Here is a 20,587-nt window from a genome sequence, read left to right as displayed (position 1 = left end):
TGTCAGGATTTATTAATAAAATATGAAGCGCCTGAATCAACTAAAATGTACCTGGTTGATACTGACATACCACATTAGTTCCTAGTCTTCTGTTGTTTTCTGTAAAATCATCTTATATTTTTACCATACATTATAGTTTGCAGAAAGATTTCACATAAATTATCATATTGGATTCTAAAGATAATCCAATGAGATGGGTAGGGCAAATTTTTGTCAATGTATACTAATAAGAAACATAGACTTCTAGAATGTGGCCATAACATATCATAAATATAATGGTGATTCATATCTCCCCTCAGATTAGGAGCAGGGGAGGGATGAGAAGTTAACTGAGCTGAGCATCTCAGCAACAGAAAGTCACAGCTGAACAGCAAGAGATGATTCCACCGAGAAAAGAAATCACCTTGGACAGAGATCTTCATCTCAACACCAAAAGGCCCTTTTGAGTTTTTCCAGCAAAAAAGTCCCTAGTTCTAGGAAGCCAAGAACAGGGCAAACTCTTTGTGTATCAGCTTCCAAACTGCTTGATTTTGGATCCCTTCTCACATAGTCTGAAGGGAAAGAAAGGGTACTTATTTCATTAGATTATACAGAACATCGGAAATCAGGTGGGATGGGAGTGGTGTAATCTTTTAAGTCTTTTGAATTCCTTCATCACTGAACTAGTCCAGTTAAAACTAAAATTCTGAGCAAACAGATTAAACAAAAGAAAAGAATATCACAGATACTGTACAAGAAGGAATAGTTCATGTATCTGAAGAGCTCTTTAATCCTAACCATAGTCAAGAAATAGTTGAAGGGACTTGCCTAAATCAATTTCACTTCAGAATTAAGTCAATGTCTGGGTCACTGACCAACATAAATAGCAGAAAAAAAAATTATTAGTTAAATAATGAAGTGACAGGAGTGAAGGAAGTTGAGAGGAAAGAAGATACTAAAATGAAAAACAGAAAACATGAGCAAAGGACAAAGGAAAAGTAAAATAAGTTGAATCTTTCTCATTTTTTCCACTTTGCTAAAACATCCAGAACAAAGACTGTAACCATACTTATTGAATAAAGGTTGAACATGCAGGAGTTAGTTACACATCAACATAAGACCAGTTAGAAGTTTATTTCCAAGGTCAATGATACATTTTTCTTATTGCAAATCTTACATTCAGAAACCTAACTATGAGGTATGAGAATTGACCCTGGCAAAAAGACAAACATTTTAAAAATCAAAAATATACCTAATTCTCTAAATAAAAATGTTTTTATCAACACATTTTAAATATAATATCTCTAAAATCAGAATAATAAATTTAAGTCATAATACGGTAAGATGGAAAAATGTGCTTTTCAGGTAATGTAAAACACATGCATTTCTGCATTCACAAATATATTCCACTTGCTAAACAGATTTTGGTTTCAATTTTATTGGCATATGTTTAATAAACCCAAAGTTCTAAGCATGTTCTTTTAGTAAAATGTCAATTTGCACATATATTCGATTTGCTTCCAGTCTTTTTTCCCATATGTTTATTGACTTTCAGCTTAGTCTCTGAGGTTCTTACAAGTTATTTTCTCCTCCCTTAAGATGGGGACTGATTTAACTCAAGTTATGCACCTAAAAACTTAGTTGCAAGTAAAAAATAGAACAATAAAAATAGCAACCTGGAGTTATCTCAGTTATGTGCTCTGCACCAAATAAGACAATTTGTTAGGTAAATCAATTAATAGTGTTTATTTCAGAAAAGTCTCAATATGATGTTTTTGCACTTCATTATGGATTTTAATAAATTTTTTGCTGAAACAAATTGCAATTTATCAGCCTATGTAGTGATATCCACCAGAGGCAAATATATTAAGGGAACTTCTCTTTGGCTAACAACATCTCCAGTGAACACCGCTATTCCATTTTTGTCACACGTGGTGGTAAAGAAAGGGAAGAGAAAAATCTTTAGAGATGTTGTGACAAAACACACAATTATGAAGTCAAAATGCTTGGTGGAGAGATCCTATTTTCTCTAGAAAAAAAGTATCTTTCAATTTACCTCTGCCTCAAACAATTGGTCTTATTCTGACGTTACTTTAATCACCTGTCCTAAATCACATAGTTTGTAGTACTGCTAGAGAAAGAATCTGAAACTTGTGATGCTTACCTTATTCAAGACTCCATCTTTTTTAACAGGGAAACATGGAAAATGGTTTTGAGTTAAAACAGGTTTCATAAACATCGACTAGGGGTTCAAGAAGGCTGTCTGAATCCCCAAATTCTTTACATTCAACCAGGCATGGTCCCGGTTGCCTAGATAACTCTGAAACCTATGGTTTGAAATTTTTGGTAATTGGCTAGCATCTATTCTGATTCATTGCTAAATCTATTTTAATTGGTCTATTTATATTTAACAGCTTTACTTATTTGTTTTAGAAACAAAGTCTCTCTCTGTCACCCAGGCTGGAGTGCAGTGACACAAACGTGGCTCATTGTGACCTTTGACTCCTGGGATCAAGTGATCTTCCCATCTTAGCATTCTAAGTAGCTAGGACTGCAGGCATGTGTCACCATGCTTGGCTATTTTTTTTTTTTTTTTTTTTTTGTCGAGATGGGTTCTTGCTATGTTGCCAAGGCTGGTCCCAAACCCTTGCACTTAAGCAATTCTCTCACCTTGGCTTCCCAAAGTTCTGAGATATGGATGTGAGCCACCATGCTGGGCCTTAACAGCTTCATTGGCCTAAAATTGATATGTAATAAACTGGTCATATTTAACTGTATAATTTAAATGTATCTCTATGTATTCACTTGTGAAGCCATTACCACAATCAAGATAATGAATATATCCATCACCACTCCCAAAATTTCCTCATGCCTCTTTGTAATTCCTGCCTCCTGTCCTTCCCCAAAGATAACTGCTGATGTGTTTTGTCCCTATACATTAGTTTGAATCTCCTAGAGTGTTAAATAAATGATTTGTACTCATTTTTGTCTAGAATCTTTCCCTCAGGATAATTATGTTGATTCTTCCATGTTGTAAAATGTATGAGAGGTTTATTCCTTTGTATTGCTGGGTAATATTCCATTGTTGGACTATACCATGATTTGTTTATCTGTTCACTTGATGATGGACTGTTGTCTAAATTTTTAGGGTTATTAGAACTGTGCAGTGTTGAGCTTTAGATGAGTGTACAACTATTACTGCATTTTGCCTATTTTTCTAAGCCTAGTTAGCAGTTCATCATAATGTAATTCTTCAAAGGACTATTTCTATTTCACAAAATGTCAACATCTTAGGGTTTGCAAGCTGTTGCACTTTTTTTTTCCCCTTGAATTTAGGCTGGGTCTATATATTAAAACAATTGGTCAGCTTAGTCAGTCAATAGTGTTTGAGAGATCTGAATAGCCAAATTTAAAAAAAGGATTGCAAGTTTATCTGAGATCCTTGAGAATGAAGATAGTTTTACACTGAATTTCATCGATTCTTTCCTTACTTAATCTTTTGTTTCTACTTGTTTGAGGAAACTATGTAAAACTTAGATGTTACTTTTTTATACAAAAATTAATTACAGTCATATTTATAACTAAGCTAAAAGTAAAAGATACATTTAGTTAGGGGGAAGACTCATTTTCATTTTCTAATTTCAAGAGGAATTTTTAAAACTAAGAATTTTTTTTTCTTTGGAATTGGAAAAATCTATTGATGTTATTCTTTTATCTGAAGGGTGTAAGACCAAGATGGGACAGATTTCTAATTTTACTGATTGGCACTATAGGAAAATGCTCATATTTCACAGGTATACCATTATTAATGCCCTATCCCGTAGTTCTTTTTCATGCAGAACTCCTACTGGGGGTACCATATGAGAAAGAAATGCAGGATGAGACCCTATTATTGTAACTCACAAGACTAATTATGACTTTGAGTTTTTCTGGATAAGCTAATTCTTTTTGAACTCTGGGATCAGCAAGCACAAAAGTAGTCCCATAAAGACTTCACTGCATTTAACATTATGTATGTTTACAAATAAATTCAGAGACATTAAACAGTACTTCAGCTCTCCATTTTCTTTGTGGTTTGTTTTTAAAATAATAAAAAATTTAAAGAAGACAATGCCACAGGTGTAGTTTTACTTTAAAAATAATGATAAGGCACACATCAGTCATTTATTTTTTGGCCTTGACCCATCTGTTTTAAATAGACTTTATTTTTATCAGCATCACTAAGGAGTAAGACTAAGGAGGGACATGGGAAAGCAAGGATTAAAGAGAACTTGAAAGAAAAAAGAACGATAGACAAATAGGAGTTGGAAGGAAAAAACAGAAAGAGAACAACTTGTAGATAAAAGAAGACTGGCAGGAGGGGCTTTACTTAATTTTCATTTTTATTTGTGGAGAGCTTTGTGAGTGACATAAAATGATTAGATATTCTTGAATGATTTAAAAATCTGTGTTTGATTTTCTGGATTGACAAATCTCACAGTCACTGATTCCAGAGTTTTCTATGATGTCACTATCAACAAATCCCTTCAACAGCCTTTTTTATTCAGTTTCCCATTATACATCTATATGAGAGGGAGTCTCTTTGTGTACTGAATAATTTCTATGTTGTGAGGTTTCTTGTCTTCAGATACCTCCAGTTTTATGCTTTAGTCAGAAAACTCACATAGCATTCAAAAAGGAAAACGCAAAGCAATATAGACTTTTGTGCCATTTACAAAGAATTAGAGCTGTGTGCCCCTACCAATATAGCAATATATTACATAGGTCAATACTCCTTTTCACATGCCTTTAATGCAGATACATTTTATGAGGTAGAACAGCAAACACTGAGTCACTCTAATAGAGATGCACAAAACAAGTAATTATAGTTAGTTGCAGAAAAATAATTATGCAGTTGCGTGATGAAAACCAGTTTTTAACTGGGAGGGGAAATTCCCCCAAAAAAGCATTTGGAAAAGCTAAATGTTGTGCTCTGGGAAACTTCCAAATGCAGTTGTATCACTAAAGAGAGGTACCATACATTTTTTTCTTAATAGCACATTGTACCATGGCACATTGAATGTAATACAGTATGCTCATGTACAAGGCACATATAATTACTGCTATTTTCTGTTGACTTTTCTGTCTAAGTGACCATTTTCTCTATTACCAATTCATCTAATATTTTAGAAAGAATACCCTTTATTGTCACTTAATGCTTACCAGGTAGTCCTTGATTATGATTAAATAGACACCAAGGATCACTAACAGTTCTTATTTGGTGTCAGCTATTACTATCATAAATGTTACTGCATATTGCAAGTGTTCAAGATATATAAAATAGCATTTAATATAGGGGAAAAAGCAAACAGGGCTTTATTTATAATGCAGCATATTTTTCTATACATTAGAGAGGACATCAATGAAATGTGTACATTTCCACAGAAGGTATTTATCTCAAATATCTACAGTGTTCATTCTGCTCTTACATACACCTAACCCTCATTGAAGCCAAGAGGATTTTGCTTCCTTACTGTTAAGCATGGCTGTTCTGGGCCTTTTAACTAAATCCACTACCATGAATGAAGTTAGAGCAGAAACAGCAAGTACAGCTACATTTAGGCTTATATCAGCATTTCCGTTTAACACATTTTAAAACTACATTTAAGGAATGTGGAGGTTATGACAAGAAATGACAAAACCCAAGCATGTGAGCTGGATGAGGCTATCTTTAGCCAGGCTTCCTGGGCCAACGGGAGTGAAGTATATGGTCTAAAGAAAGAGGCTCAGCTCTGCCTCTGAATTTTCGGGAGTGTGGAGGCTCTTTTTAAAGTCTTAATATTAAGCATATCTTATCTGTATACCATAATGGCATCTGTGGCCAGCAAACAAGCCCGTGAAGCTCGAGGAAGTTTCCATCCTAATACTTTCAATTGCTTCTTGCTACTTCCTGCTCCCTACAGCCATATACTGGACTCCATACAACTACAAAATGAAAAGAGCAAACAAATAAGACTACCTTTGGGGAAATTTCCATGGTTGTTTCAAGTGAAATGCAACTTTTCTGCATTTAGTACTTTGAGTTACTAAACTCTAAAACTGGTTTAGTAATTTGGGGCTAGAAAAGAATTGGTCAAAATAGAGCCTTTAAAAATCCATTTTATTATATGATTATCAGTGTTTAAGAAAATGACAAATCTATCTATATTGCACATACCTGTATACATATATTTATATACTTTTATGAAATATAGAATCCTTGGTGCACAAACAAAAGGCTCTGTATTCATTTTTGCTTAGTTCTTATCATTAATATCTTTGGGACATTTATTCATTGTAAATCTATCTTTATTTCCTCCTTTTCTAATCAGTTGTAGAGCTTGATAATAAATATACATGTTAGTGTGATATATTACATTGTCATTAATAACAACTTATTATATACCATATTCTAAATGTTTTAGCAGACTAACATTTTCTCTCAGCAATTTTAATGATGTAATATAACCAAACATAAATTCTGAAATTGTATCTATTGAGGTTTTTGATGAAAAGATATTGTAAAATCTGTTGCTATTTTGCAAGCTATTTTATTTTTAAAAAGATAATATTTTATTTTAAAACTTGGAAAAATAGATATTTGTTGCTAACTTCATACATTTATTTTGGCTTATAGCATAGTTGTGATTATTCTGGTTATTTAATATTAATAATTATTATCTTTAAAAAGTCAATCTACTCATTTGGGGGATTGGGTTTTTAAATATAATGTTAAGATTAGTGTGATTAAGTACTTTGAATCTTAAATATTCATTTAACCACTTCTTAAAAAAATCTAAGTTGAATGCTTTTAAAAGGTCTTCAGAAACCATTGTCAGTTTTATTTTGTGAAATCTGCTTCAAAAATTAGTCTACCACTGTGAAAGAAATGCTTTTAATAGAGAGATGAAAAAAAAGCGGGGAGGAGGGATTCAGGAGGAGAAAAATGTCAAGTGAATCAATATGATTAATTAAATTAAATGTGGATTCATAAAGCTCATATTCACAGATTTACACAATATATTCACAGTGACATTTAAAACATGTTTGGAAATCCCTAAATAAAGTCCCACGTACATGAAGACATTTTTCATCTTTAAAAAATAAAAAAAAAGTATCTGTAATAAAATCATATATCTTTACTGCTAAACTACTCTGTATGTTAATAGTTCTTGACAGAAAAACAGGAACAATTTTAAGATGTAAAACTTTTAAAGGAAAATATATCTAGTTTTGCTACTTTCTGGGAGGTTTATCCTTAAGCCTATCGATAATCTTGACTACAAATATAACATAAATACTTTTTCTTGTTTTTAATTCATATCAAGGTCGTTTTGGTGTTAAGCCATTAAATTTACAGCTCTCTATGCTATTCTTCTACTGCGTCACTAAATTGTTAAAACTTAGTGGGTCAAATATTTATAAGAATAAATGTTAATTTTTACAAGTTGTAAAATATGATGTAGAGGAACTGGTTCTTAAAGTTCCGAAATATATTGCTTTTTAAAAAAAAACTCAGGCAACACAAAGACAAAAATGATACCTTAAACCTACTTGTAGAATTAATATCTCTGAATGATAAAAATGACAACAAGGTCTTTTAACACAACATAACACCTAAAATAAGAGATTTGGAGAGAATATCCAGGTTCTGACAGTACTTACTGGTGTGACTTTTATGTAAGTCAATTTAACTTAAGAAAATTAATAGTCTTTAGGTATTAATTCTGAGTTGTTTATGATTACTCTGTCACAAAAGTCTATTAATGTTAGTGGGTTTCTCCTCCAATCCTGTGTATTTCCTATTAGTATAAAGCCTTTTATTCCTGCTTTCATGAAGAGTATATAATATTGCTTTCACAACAATTCAGTCATAGCTCAAGCTGTTTTAACAAATGACAATTTTTCCCTGTAAAAAAGGTTCCAAGATAAAGATTTTACATCACAGAGAAAATGGAGGAAAATTGAGAGAATGCTTTATTTCCTTTAGTGGCTTGCTATTAATGATGAAAAACAAGGAAACAAATGTAATTGGTAAAACAATCCCCAAAGGAATTTTCAAGTATCTCAAATAGGAGAATATTTTTAGTTGTAAATAGCTCAATTTTATTTCTAGAACCTAAAATATGTATCCCTGCCCCCCCACCCCAATCTTGCTTCCAATTTCAATACTTCAGCCTTATCAAGTAAACAAGCTATTGTTAGAATAGAAAATCCAGCTAAGGTTTGAGGGCTGCTGCCACGTCCCTCTCTTCCTAGCACAATTCCGTGCCAATAGCTTTTGGAAAAGGGAAGAAAGAAAGGTCTGCCACTGTGGTGTGTGGAAGTAAAGGGGCAGAGGGGCATCACTTCAATCTCTTGGCTCTGGTTCTTTCTCACTCTCGCATCTCCAGAGAAAAGAGATGCTCTTCATTCACAAAACAAAACAAGAAAATCTCTATAATTATTTTTGGCTCAGCTCCATTGAAATTCATTCTCCTGGAAGCGTCTCTGTTTTAGATTAAAACAATGCTTAGAATATTCATTCTCTGCTCCCCTTTTCTTTCTTTCTCCCTCACTACCCCTGCATGCCACCCACCCCCAACCCACCCACCCACCATTTTCCTCTTGCTTTCTCTATTTTTCAGTCTTGGTTTCTTTTGCTCTCTGCCCCTGCCTTTGGTTATATTTTTTTTCCCAGTCGTACCAAAGTTAGGCCTCAGACATTGCTAACACCAATGCCTACAAGTGCCTACTCAAGGTCTCCATGCTTAATGTCAGTTGTTCAATCTCATCCTCTCTTTTAGACAGGGAATTTCCCCAATCTTGTGTCACTGGTCATATTTTATGATTGTTGATTTGCTGATATAATGTTTCAAACCAAAAAATAGATCGCTTCTTGTCTTAACCTGTTCAATAAAATTGAGAATACAACTCAATTTCTCTTTTCTACAGACCTCTCTTCAATACCCAGTTCTCAAAAGATGAATAAACTCTTCCTTGTCCATGGTAGATGGTAGTTATCAAATTTCAGCAGTAAAGCACTGAAAATTATTATTTAAAAAATCTGAATTTCACCATTTAGTCAGACAAAATTTGATGCATGAAAGAAGAATATAACTGCAAACATTTTTTATCACTTTTAACTTTGATTTTTTTTTTCTTTATGGTAAAACTATTGCCTCCTCTCTTTGCTAAGGGGAAACAATTTCAGCAAAGGAAAAGCAGAATTCCTTTTCCAAACAAAGTTTGTGTGTACATATTAACAAAAGTTATTTGTGCTATGAAACGTGGGATCCTCTTTCCTGAAACAGTGGATTCACTTTTGATCTTACTATAAGACAATAATTTTATTTATAATGACTTACATCCTGTGGGACTCCAATTTCTCATACCTTTCAATTTTTGGTGACTGTAGACAAAAGTTGCTGATAACCTTTTACAGAAAGAGGCGGATCTGATACCTACATTCATTAGCATTAATGCATTATTCTATTTCTCACTTTCTAATTGGAATAATGAATTTCAGTTCGTTTCAAATTCTTGGTTGTTAGCAAAGGCATCCAACCTTAGTACCTATCGCTGGAGTGCACATCCTATTTAGGGGTGTATTTCTGCTCCTTTGAACAATGAATGTTTTATGTGGATACTGCATTCATATATAAGTAAGCCCTACCCTTCCTGCACCATCTTGACAAACAAAACAAAATTCTGACAGTTGCCCAGATCTGATGTCTCTAGGATTTCCTATATGCTCATCAACACAAAGGCAATTGTGTAAGCATGTATTTAAAAGAGTTTGAAAATCTATTTCTAAGACTTCACAAGAACTGATTACTGAACTCCATTTGGTTTACCAAATAAAGAGGGGGAAGAAAAAAAAGGAAAACCACACACACTGCCATTAATTACACTGTAAACATTAAATAAATATTCTTTCTTTCTATCCTTTGCCCTTTTCAAAAGGAAAGGTGGTAATTTACATGTACTGTGCCTCTTTCCTCTCATTGTTTTAATTCTTTTCTTTCTGGCTTATTTTTACTTATATAGAAAAGAGGTGGACATGTTTAAGAAGATACAAATGTTTACCTAGTTCATTTGTACATTTTTTTTTTCATACAAAGAAAGAGCCTAGGCATCTTCTACTTTGTCTTATGACCTTTGTTAAGCCACTAATCTGGAAGCTGCATTTTAATTACAAAATATGTAAAGGGAATATAGTAAGAATACACAACCTTTGATTCTTAGCCAAATGAAAGGAAGTTTAATAGCAATGTATGGTTGCAGGAATGGTTATGCTTGGGATCCATATGCATGTTCAACTCACACATTCAGGCAGTGCAATAAAGCAGGGAAAAAACAGCTGATACACAAAAGGGACCGTCTAGACAGTACCCCATCAGTCTGGCTAAATTTGGTGCTGGCATTCCCAACGGGATTGTAATATAATTGTTCTGGTGTCTGCGTTCATTCTCCCTGTCAAACACCATTCCAAATATACATCCTTCTCCCCCCAACCCTTCTTGTTCCACAAATATAAGGCCAAACTGTGCCATGTTGGAGAGGGTGTTAGATGGCTCAAGCCAAATAAAACGTTATAATTTAGCAAAATCACATTGTTTAATTCCTTAAAAAAAAAAAAAAAACCCTGTTACATCTTAGCTCCAAATAGAATTAACTTCAGTCAAATTTTAATCATTTAAATTAAGAACTTGGAAAATATTTCAATGCAGATATAAATAATCTGAAAATATTGAGCACCTTAGATGAAAGCAAATAGTCCTTTTTACCCTTTTATATTTATTAACCTCTGTCAGAAAATTTAAGGGAAATCAGAGATGTGAAAGTGTAATGATCGACATGGATCATAAATTCTAATGAGGAAAAAGCCTAATGAAAAAAATGTTGAGCAAAAGGATTGAAAAAATGCAAATTGTATATTTTTTCTTTCTTGGGTTTAAAGCCATAATTTTTTTCTGTAAACACCTTCTGAAAATTAAATTTATGATATTTATATATGAACAATTTCATATTACTGGACTTTTAAAAAAGAAATCAGCCATATTTACTCACCTATTTATAATAACTATTAATATTTTTAAAATATTTTGGTTTAAAACACTGAGAAAATGAAAATTACCACTTACAAAATAGAATAAACCACATCATTAAAATGAATAATACACAGATTATTGGCAAAAACATTTATAATCTAAAAACTTCCACAATGTTGAAATTAAAACTGTCAGATTCCTTTTATTTTTTTTAGAGGAAAATGCAGACTTTTGGATTACCATATAATATAACCACCAGATACATTTACTTTATTTTCTGTTTTCACATGTCACCTTTAGGCATTGTTTAGATATTAAAATTGAGCAGTAAACCTATTTTTTAATCTTTTTTTTAATTCCAAGAAAAATTATTTTGGGAAAGAAGCTGGGCTGTTTTGTGTTATTTTATTAAGCATAAATCTATATTTGTACTTCTGATTTTGAAGGTTTAATAATCCTTTCCTTGATGCTGTAAATAGAAATTGGTCTCTCCAACCTCCCAGTAGTTTTGAGATTCTAGACTAGGAACCCAAGTGAGAGAAGAAATCTCCTAACCCCCATCAGGGACTACTCTAACTACAGAAAAACCAAAGAAAATACTTCAGGCACTACATCCTGCCTTTATCCAACTTCAGGAGGCTGAGAGACAAACACACCAACCCAAACGGGGCACAAGTGAGAAATGGCTGTTCCAGAAAGAAGCAAGACATAGAGCCTCAACTCGCACAAAGACAGAGCACCAATTACACAGAAAACCACCGCCAGAGCAAACCAGAAACACTCATACATGCTTTAGAGATGCCTTAAAATGCTCACATGGAAAAGAAAGAGAAAATAAGTTTAAGAGATTGTATCCTTCCATTTTTAATTTTAAAAAATGTAATTAGTGACTTCATACTTTTTCCTTCTTTGTATAAAATTGCTATTCTGAACGTGCACATGGGTACTAGAAACAGTCATTTAAAAGATAACATAATAGTATTTGAGCATAGTGCCTGCCTGAAGCTGGGTACTTTGCTTGTGATTGTTCTTTTATGTGGTTTTATTTTATTTTTTTTAAGAATACGTACATGGTGTAAAGTGAAAGAAAGGCATACCGTAGGCCTCTGTGAGATGAAACAGTGTAGCAAAATCTGAGTTTTATACTTACTTTTCAAACTATTGAATAATATCCTATGAGACCTCTTAGGTCTTAACTGGATTAAAATGAATATATTTGTGCTTCGGCTCTTTTCAGCTAACTAATGTGCATGTGAATTGATGGTGTGTGAGGGAGCAGGCGAGAGCAAGGGTATATGACACTGGGAGTGGAAGCAGGGGCCAGGCCGAGTGTGACTCTGTGAAGAAGCATGCAGGACGGTGTGGGCTGCCTGGACAGAGTGAGAGAAATGAAAATTAGCAGGCCTTGGGGTCTGGTGCGTTTGGTCCAGAACCACAAGAGAAGCTTAGTTGAGAGATGAGGGGGGAGGGGAAGAGCGGTGGTGAAGGGAGGGTGGAGAAGGGGGTGTGGCGTGTGTGTGTGTGTATGTGTGTGGTGTGTGTGTGTGTGAGAGAGAGAGAGAGAGGGAGAGAGACTCTGAGGTTTTGAGGTTTCAGTAGTTATGGCTGACCCTTGGGTTTTTGTTTTGGCGGTTCCCAGCATACATAGGCTGGAGTTGCAGGTTCAGGGTGGAGTGCATGCCAGGGGATCGGATCCTCGTTCTGAGTTTCTCTTTCTGGCCCTTCTCTATGGTGGCTGCTCAGAACACTGCTGCTGTGAAGGAGTCGGGGGAGAAGCAAGGGGCGGGGGTCTGTCTGCAGCTGCCCCTCTCACACTTGAATAAAAGAACTTTTTTTTCAGGGGTAGGGAAGCTGTGAATACCTTTCCCAATAAGAGATGAGGCATATTGAAAACTATATTAAATTACCCTGATTAACAATTTAGCCACGAACAGGGGAGCTTTGGGAGATCTCTATAGGCAGGACTGGGGGCTATTCATGCCAGCAGCTAAGAGGTCGAAAGGTTTCTGAAGTTCACAGGCTCAGAGCCTTTGTTATGCTAACAGACAATCTCAAATCAGCTGCCTAGTGGAGTGTGAAATATAAATGATTCCTTGAGAACTTCCAATAAGTTGTCACTCTTGCTCTCCAAATACCAGGACAGGCTGCTAATTTCTAGCGGGCCCTTTTGCAACATTGCTAGCCCTAAATGAATGCCTTTGTAGTTCAAATAATCTTTTCAAGGGAGCTGTCCTATCATCATAGCCCAAATGCATCTTGGTTTTGACTATTAAATGAAAATCAGGGCTCAACTGTGCTTGACTTTTCCAAGAGCCCGATGTTTGGGAAAAATGGTGGCAGCTCTCACGCACAACAAGTTAGCACCCACTGCAGGAGGGCCAGGGCATCAATAACAGCCCGAAGCCCTGAGCAACCCCAACTCTCACCCCCACTCCCTACTGGGAACAAAGCTCCAAGAGAGATTTACGTGGCTTCCCTTGGGCTGGACTACCTTCCTCTTTCAACCACACCAACATTTCTCTAATTTATGGACTCTTTGGCCAAGAGGATAGCCAGCTGACCTGCTAGCATCTGACTGGTCACTTCGAAGCATCAACTTTGGGGATGGATGCATTTATTCTTCAGGGCAGACGAGGCCAGGGGGAAGAGGGCAAGGTGTGTGTCCAGGCCATGCCCCTAGTATAGGATGCCTATGGATATTATTTTATCATTTTCCCATAAGAAGGATGTGAACATGGGTTATGATCTTGAGTGTGACCTTTGAGCAGGTCCAGATGGATAGAAAAACAGTTCTGGCTCTTGGAGTCTAAATTACAAAGCTTTTAAAATAAGGAAAAGCACCCCCATTCTAAACCTCAAACAAGCTGAGGGGAGTGAGAATGAGAATCTATCAGGGAGAGTGTGCTCAAACATTCTTATAGGAAGGACAATGCAATTTATACAAATAAAGAAAACACACAGAGAAGAGGACAGAGACCAAAGGAAATTAGAAATCCATCTGCATCAGCCTTCACAAAGGAAAGGATAAAACCTTGCAGCAATAACTGGGGTCCTGAAAATTTTGATATTTTTGACTCTATGACCTCAACTTCGTTGCTGAACTACAAAAAGGTCCATGGTAGCACAGAAGCCTCAGCTTTTTCCTTTTTTTGAGGCGAGGAATGGGAAGAAATCAAATGGACTACATTTCTTAGTATATAATTAGGGTAAGTTTACAATCATATAAATGATATTTTAAAATACATCATTAAGTAACTTTATGAAGCTGGATGATACAGCCATACAGAAAAACCGAGGGCCTTGATTTCTCGTCATCTTATTGTTCTTCTAATTACAATGATTTAAAATGATTACATCAAAAATATTCTGAGGGAGTTAGTTTTTACTGATATAGAAACTGGTTTAAGTAAACACTTCTTTCTACTCTAGGTATACTAAAACTTCTGACTATATATTAAAACATGAGTTAGATATAAATAAGAATGGTAGCATAAGTTTCCTCAGTTTTGAAATCATCTGGCTCACATTTTAAAATCTTCTTTTAAAAAAGCCAGGGTACACAGTACAATTGTAAAGGACCCTGGGATTCAACTCAGAGAATTTGGTCCTTAGATAGGAGACAGTGTTTAAGAATCAGGTCATCATTTTTCTTTCAAATCCTTATTTGTTTCACCCAGTAAAACAATCTGCAAATATGCCTAGGAAAATTAGTTAAGATTTCTGACATTACAGGAGTAAAGGTTTATGGTTTCTTCTGCCAAATATCAGAATTAGATAATAATGTATTATTGATCCACTCACACCCTTCTCAGGGGGACTGAGCGTTCTTGTTATCCTTATTTTAGAGACAGGAAAGTGACTGGCTTTGGATGCACTTCTAATTACACAAAACAGAGGCAACATTGATAGCTAAAAGTTGAGAGACAATGTGCCTAAATTTAACTTTTCATCTCTTTTCCATTTTTAAAAATTTAATTAATATTAAATGGTAGAGTATCTACATGTTATTGACACATTCTAGACATTCAAAGGAGAAATACTTTCCCTGTGCTTTCCAAATACTTATTTTACCACGTCGAAGTGTCCTCTCTCTTTCCGTCTTTAACACATCAAAACAGGGAAGAAAGCGCTTTTGTGTTATAACTACAGAGAAAACATTTGAGAATGTGTCAATGCACTGAATACCAGCACCAGTTTGGGGGTTGGTTTGTTTTTTCCCCCTGCCGTGGTATTTCTTTTCCCTCTGCTTTTGCAGTCTTTAAACTCTGACCACTTTGAGAAAAGCAATGGTTGAAATGAAAAGTGAGGACAAATTGCATTAAACCTGTGTGTTGCCAGAATATGAGCGTAATGAAAGCAGGGTTGGGACATTATGGAGCTGTTGCAGCTCTCCACACACACACAGAAAATTAAAATAAAATAAAAAATAAAAGATTTTTTTTCTTTCTTTCTTTTTTTTATTCTTTCTTAATTCCTATGATCTAAGAGAAAGGGAATTCTTGTTTTAAAAAAAGTTTCCAGGGTTGCCTTTTCTCCATAGCGGGGGTGTCTGAATGCGTGTGTTTGTGTGTGAGTGAGTGTTGTTTGGGGAGAGAAGAAAGAATTGGGAGGAGGGAGGGCAGATAACTTTACTGACATATTAATTCTTTAGATAGCAGTAAATGAATGGTCCAAATAGACATTTGTTTCCCTTAATAAGTTTTGTACAGGTCTCTTACAAGCTGTGGCATATGCTTCATTTATATGTATATTTATTTAGAAGGTTAGAGAATAATAGGTGTAGTTTGTCTATAGTAGCAGTTATTATTTAAAGTCCAAAGAGCTCACAACTTTTCTTCTATACCAAACATGAATACAAAGGTCTCTTGTATATGCCTCTTGCTTTATGTTGAGGGCCAATTAAAAATAAAGATAATATTCTAACTGTCGAGCCTTAGGAGGCGAAAGAATGAGGCTAAAAGGCAAAACGACTCCAAGATGGCTGCCTCTTCCTTCTTCCCCCTCCTTACTGCCTGTTTTCCACATGAAAATTAATGTAATATTTTGTTTAGAAATCACATTGTAGGTCATTTGCAAATGAAGCAGCCTCTGAGGCACCAACATCTGCCTAGAATACCCTCATGATGCCATCGAGGTATGGAAAGAGATTAAAATGCAAACATTCAAATGTATTTAGGTTTGTACATAGTGACTAGACTCACACACATACACACTTGAATGTGTGAACAACACACACAGCTGCTAATGGAATAAAAGGCCAAAATCCTTCTTAATTCTTAGGACAGAAGGGCAAAGGAAGGCGCCAGGCCACCACCTTTCTCCCCAAAGGTTAGAAAATTCACTGTTCATGGTCTGGATTCGATGTTTTAAAAAAGATATATCTTACTGATGACTCTCTCATTAGCCAGACTTCTGAAGTCTGGAGAGACAAGATTTCCATAAATTATCTGTCTAACCCATGCTGGTGCAAAATGCAAAACTAATTTTTTTTTTTTAATTTTTAATATTTTTTTAAAAAGAGAAAATACTAAGCCAACCAGCTTCCTGACAAACATGTTAAAAGATTAAGATCACTAGTAATTATTACTATTAATTATAATAAATATAGTTTCTATCATAAAATCCCATCCATAAAGCTAAACTAAAAATAATGTAGGAATAAATAAAAGTATATTTGGCTCTTTCTAGCAGATTGATAGCAGGTTACTGTGCAGATTTGACTGCATTAGGCAAAGAACAAAGCAAATGGTTTAGTTCCTGTAAAAAATATATATAAAAAAAAAAAAAAAAAAAAAAAGGAAAAAACCCCACAACCCTTTATCTAAAAGCCATCAGGGACAAGCACTCAATACAAGTTAACAAGCAGGAACTGATAAGATAACATTTATATGAGGTCAGAAGTCAAATGCCAGTCAAAGGCTTTTAACCTCTTGGGTCATAAACAGGAATAGTTAAAAGTGAGAGGTAGTTATTTATCGGATTTTAAGGGTACCTGATCATTGCCAGAGAATCACCGATGATGAAACTAATTGGGATTTATAGGAAAAAAAAACTTTGTAGCTGTTCAAAGAAAATTAACCTACAAACCCACGATTCTTCTATTGGTAGGGAGAAAAACAAACAAAAACCCCTCTTTTGGGACAGAAATAAATCTGGCAATTTAAACAGTAACAAAATCTCTCTCAGAAGCAACAATTTATGACTAATATACATATCGATTAATATATAGTAAATGATTTTTAAAATAAATTCTGTATCAACAACCTAACAAAAGTAAGCATTACATGATGTATTTCCAAGTTTTGTTTTCTTTTGTTCCTTTTCAGAACCTCTAAACTAGACAGAATATAACTCCAATATCACAATATTTCTTGCCCTCAGAATGCCATCATTTGTAAATTTAAATATATATACTCTAATAGCAATTATTTTTAAACATTGGAATACTGAAACTGCTTAATTAAATTTTTATCTTAATCTGTCCAGAGAAACAGATGTCTCTTTTATTTGCTGTCAGAATATTTTTTCTTTGTTTTGATTTTTGTCCTTTTTGTCTCTCTTTAGGTTTACATTCCAAACTCCCAAACGTTCCTGGTCTCTGCATCCATGCTGGTTCATGTTTTCAAAGCATACCCACCCCTCTTTTTTCTTTTGCAATAAAAGAAAGCAGATCTAGATATTTCTTTCTAGAGAGAGATAGAGGGATTGTTGTTAGGCCTGCTAAGGCCCACTGTTTCTTTAAACAGAGTCCATAATACCCTAGGCGAACATTGTGGATTTAAAATGCTTTTAAATATTTATCACTAGTATTTTATCATCATATTCAAATGACACCTGGAGTGCACTCACCTTTATTGACAATCTCTGTTCTGAAAGTCCATTTGCTTCCTTAAAGCCCCCCAAGCAGAACAAGGACTACCCGTTTTCATTCAGTTAATGTTTAGTAAAAAACCAAGCAACCTTAATCAGCATGCTGATTGCATCGTCAACTAACAAATAATTTACTACTCTGAGCATTGCATTCCATTAAAAGCTCATTAAATTTTCTGTTCTCCAATGGGAGGTTTAGCTTTTGAACTGCATGCTTTTGCTTCGAATGATCATTTATTCAATCTTTGCAAAATGTTGTGGTTTTTATTTCCTAAAGTATAGGTGAGCATTTCAATACCTATAGATTGTAAACCTAGGGAAACACAGCCCAGAGTTGGAGAATGTTCCATTTGATTTATAAACTCTATTTAATAAAAATTCAACACAGTCTCTTGTACTTTTAGTAAATCCTGAAATAGTTGAGTATATCTGTGATTTTGTGTGACCCAAACATAATCTCAGAAATATTAATACATAATATGAAATATCAAATCCTTTCTTTAATGCCTAAACTTTTCTTTTCTGCCTATTATAGCTATTGTTATTTTTATCCTTATAAATAGCTGTTTTCTATTGATTGAAAAAGGGGCATGATGCCTCAAAGCTCTTACCCTATTTGATGCCAAACTTAATACTTCGACGGGGGGTGTGGGTGGTGGCTACCTACCCAAAGAAATCCACATTTTCTGGGGTTTGCACATTTAAAAAAAAACCTCATAATCCCCTGAATTGTTTTCATGCCCAGACTTGTCTAGGAAAGAGTGTATTTATTATTTTTAATTTAGGGAAATGTAGGAAAATATCAGGCCCCCAAATTAACATGCATCTTTGGATTGCTAATTGTGCTCATTGCAAATTTGGGTCATTTTGCATGAGTGACTCTAATGTAGGGCTGAGATTGCCACGCAGCCAGCGCAGTGGATTCCTGATTCCCCGTGCTAATCCTGAACTCGGTGATTGTGTCAGGTGCAGTTCTGTATGCTCTAGCAGCTGGCTCATCCTCATCAATGCAAATAAGGCAACTCCTACAATCAGAGCCTTGCGAGTGTGAGGCCTGATTGCTGAGGGCAGGCTAAAACACTACACAGACTCTCACTTTCAAATCCCGCTAAGTGACAAGACAACTGCAATGTCCCTCCAGTTCAAAATCAACCTTTTGAAAACAAAACAAGAATAAAGGGATGGCTACAAAGAGGAGGAAAATCCCAATGTTTGGGAAGTGGACTTGTTTAGATGGGTTTTATTTAGATACAGAGATAATGTAAAGTGCATTTCAACAAATAATTACTTAGCTCCTATTCTGTGCAAGACACTTTGCTTTAAGAACTGCAGGGGATACAAAGGTGAGGAAGAACATACTTCTGGCTTCCAAGGAGCCCCATCACTTGATTGCAGAAAATGGTAAAGATTAAGATAATAGCAGAACTATTATTAAGGAGCAGTCACCAAAATCATAAATGAAAACCAGAAAACATAGTTTTAAGGGAAGTATTTAGAGATGGGATATTTATGGCATAGATGTTAAGAGCAAGGCTTTGGAAGCTTGGGGTTCAAATCCCAGCTTTGCCACTTATTTGCTATAGTTCCTTTGCCTTTCTGAACTGTAATGTCATCATCTGCAAAACGGTGGCAACACAAGCACCTAACTCAGAGATCTCAAAGAATAAAATGAGATCATGTAAATAACAACTTACCACAGTGCTTGGCACATAGTAAATGCTCAATAATGTCATCTATGATTATTATTATTTCCTTCTTAACACACAAAGAAGGAGGGGGTCCAAAAATAGCAGTGTGCCACAGTTTGAAAGGCATTTATTTGATCTTGTCTCTAAATTCCCATTTTACATGTAGCACTTACCCGGTGGAAGTGAAAATACAGTAAACGCTAAAAAGCCCTGTGTCTCTCGGTGGTGTCTGGACAACCCTGGCAACTCAGAACATGAAGGAGAGAACAAGAATTCCCTGTGCTTTTCCTTTTCTTCTTTTCCAAACACGTGTGCAGACTTCCCCTGCATTTCAGCCCCACCCTCTTTATTTTACTGCCTAATCTATAAAGGAGGATTAACAGCAGCACGCTGCTTTGGCACGAAGCAGATTCTGGGTGAGGACCTGTAGGTAGAGTTTAATGAATACAATTTTCTAGGACTGTGAGTGCATATTTTTAGCTCCATGCTGGGCTTCAGCGTTGGCTCTTGAGACAGATGAACAGACCCTTTGATCAGACTTGGGTGTTGCTTCAAGAAGAACCTGTTCTCAGAAAGTAGTTAGGGAAAAAAAATTGTCTTCTGTTTCCCTTATTCTTAATGTGCACTCTATAGATTCAGATTCCAGATAACTGGTCCGGGTCCCAGTAAATTAATTGCATTGCAATACTGAGTTACACCATTGTGGAAAGAAAAGGCACTTCTGGGCAGGAACAGATCCACTTTCTCACGAAAGATAATGGCTGGTGCCAAGTGTGTGGTTGCCATCCTTTCCCTTTTGAGAGTAGGGTAGAGGTAGTTAACTTTCCTGGGGGAGGTTTGGCCCAGACAACATCATAGACACTATATCCCCCCTGGAGTTACCAAACAATAAAACTGCTTCCTTTGCCAAACACAAAGAATGGTCTGGAGTTGGATATTAGCAAACAGCAAACCACATAAAGAAGACAAAAAAAAAAAAAAGGAGGGGTGGGGAGAGGG

The 20,587-nt window shown here is 35.3% G+C and overlaps 1 long non-coding RNA gene across 1 annotated transcript in view; it reads right to left on the bottom strand.

Moving 5' to 3' along the window:
• LOC108288985 overlaps window positions 1-18,104 on the bottom strand; it is a 43,997-nt gene extending 25,893 nt beyond the window's left edge. Inside the window, exons 1-2 of the long non-coding RNA XR_001818938.2 lie at window positions 17,880-18,104; window positions 404-551 (exon numbers count right to left, since the gene is read on the bottom strand). This is a non-coding gene — a long non-coding RNA (uncharacterized LOC108288985). The remainder of the gene's footprint in view (window positions 1-403; window positions 552-17,879) is intronic.
• Window positions 18,105-20,587: the final 2,483 nt, after the last annotated feature.

This window comes from Cebus imitator, unplaced genomic scaffold (genome assembly GCF_001604975.1).
Source record: "Cebus imitator isolate Cc_AM_T3 unplaced genomic scaffold, Cebus_imitator-1.0 Scaffold16, whole genome shotgun sequence".
In the NCBI taxonomy this organism is placed as follows: domain Eukaryota; kingdom Metazoa; phylum Chordata; class Mammalia; order Primates; family Cebidae; genus Cebus; species Cebus imitator.
The sequence above is the reverse complement of the archived record's forward strand: the minus strand, read 5'-3'. Positions and strand labels throughout refer to the sequence as shown.